This window comes from Micromys minutus, assembly GCF_963924665.1.
Source record: "Micromys minutus genome assembly, chromosome: 28".
NCBI classification, from domain to species: Eukaryota; Metazoa; Chordata; class Mammalia; order Rodentia; family Muridae; genus Micromys; species Micromys minutus.
Window position 1 is genome coordinate 16850788 of NC_137963.1, and position 2142 is coordinate 16852929.

Here is a 2142-nt window from a genome sequence, read left to right on the forward strand (position 1 = left end):
AATTATTGTAAGAATAAAAGAAATTTTGCCTTGTTGGAAATTACAAATTGCTCCTGAAAAATACAAAAAGGTGATTCTACCAATTATCTAGGATAGAAAATAGATCCACAAAAAATTAAACTGCAGAAAGTATGGATCGGAAGAGATCAGTTACAAATTTTTAACGACTAGCACCAATTGCTGGGAGATATTAACGACTACTGCCCACAATTGTATATACTAAGAATTAAGTAATTTATTTTAAACCGAATTCTGATCCAGACTTAAATAGTCCAAGAGAACTGTCAGCTGAAGCTGAGAGAGAATTGGCCTTGGTGAGAAGGGATGTAGGATGTACATATGAATCCCTTGGTTCCCAAGCTCAATAGTAGTTATTTTGCCTTCCGCTCATTCTCCCACAGGAAATCCTATGTTTTAGTAAATATTCAAAATGGCTTAAAGCACTGAATAGGGGCTGTGGTGGAAACTACTAACGTTTCTCCGGGATCAAATACAATTTTATAAGAACATAACGGATGGAGAGGAGAAAACCTGTGGCGGCTGTGAAGACCCTGACGCCATGAAAGTGGAATTAGTATCTTCTGGTGGCCACGAGTTTATTGTAAAAAGAGAACATGCATTAACATCGGGAACAACAAAGGCCATGTTGAGTGGTGCAGGTCAGTTTGCGGAGAATGAAGCCAGTGACGTCAGTTTTAGAGAGACCCCTTCACATGTGCATGTATTTTACCTGTGAGGTCTGCTATACTAAGAGCTCCGCCAAAATTCCTGAATTCCCAATTGCACCTGAAATTGCACTGGAACTGCTGAGGGCCGCTCACTTCCTAGATTGTTAAATAAAATAAATTATAATAAACTTATTTTTTCAGTCTTTAATACCTGTAGTTCCGTTAGTAATTTTTTCATATATAGCATGTTGCCTGTGTGAAATTGAATCTAAAGCTAATTGCCGAGCAGATCCCTTCTGTCATCTGCGTGGCAGAGTTGAAGTTTGTTTGCCACATCAACTAATTAAGGAAGTTTCATAAGCCAAAATAAATAAATAAATAATGCCAGTTTAAAAAAATGTCTTAAAGTAAAGAGAACACCTTGGAATGGATATAATGAATCCCCCATAAATAGAATAAAAAATTAAAAACATATATTAAAAACTTTTCTGATTTGGTTGTGCTAACAGTAATAAGACTGTCAATTAGCAGAAACAGACCTAACAGATAATAATGCCTCATACGAATTTTGAAATTAGCTCATTATGGGTAATTAGAGAGAACTGGCATAAAGCTTGAAATGATTTAGGGGAGAATTTAACAACCAATATCTCTAAAGCAAGCGACTCCCATATATAAAAAGAAATAACTGGATTCTTTCTCATAGAGTGAAACACTAATTTCTAAAGCTCCTACCTTTTATACAGATGCAAATAAATTAGCAATGCCATCTCATAAGTCAGAATATATAAATAAAGTAATTCAAAGCCCCTAAGTTCCAGTTCAAAACCATAACTGTGGTATTCTCATGGTTCTTGTTGTGGGTTGCCCCGGTGATGCTTGTATTTTGATGTTAATACTGCCTCCTCAAGAGGAGCTGCCCCCTAAGAGGGGTAGATTAGGTACTCAGGTGACCTCAATCCTACTGGTCAAATAAAGGGCAGAGCTGATGGCTGGGCAGGGAGAAGGAAAAGGTAGGACAGGAGGTCTCAGGGAGAGAGGGAGAGGGAGAAGAAGGTGGTAGAAGGAAGATGGAGCAGAACCACGTGGTTTGTAGAAGCTGCAAAAAGCAACGGGTCTCTTAACTGGGGAATACATTAGTATAGTGATACACCTGCCCAATCTAGGCATATAGCTTATAAATATGGTTGAGTTGTGTGTTCTTTATATGGGTTTATCGGGGTAAGAAATTCCTGCAACAGTTCTATTAGATTTTTCCAGGATCTCATAATATAGTTACTGACTCTTAATGTACAGGAGGAATTGTTTTACATATAGAAACTGATGAACGTATTCCAGGTGATTCAGAATTAACTTTGTTATTTATGCAAGCTCAACAGGTAACTTGAAACAAAGACTGTCCACTATACATAACCCATATTCAGTCTCATATTGGTTTGCCAAGACCATTGGTACTAGGAAATAAAGAGATAGA

At 37.3% G+C, this 2142-nt stretch overlaps 1 pseudogene across 1 annotated transcript; it reads left to right on the forward strand.

Annotated features, from left to right (window-relative positions):
• The first annotated feature begins 505 nt into the window (after window positions 1-505).
• Window positions 506-836, forward strand: LOC308438643 (elongin-C-like; annotated as a pseudogene). The gene has a single exon. The product of its transcript is annotated as an elongin-C-like (transcript).
• The last annotated feature ends 1306 nt before the right edge of the window (window positions 837-2142 follow it).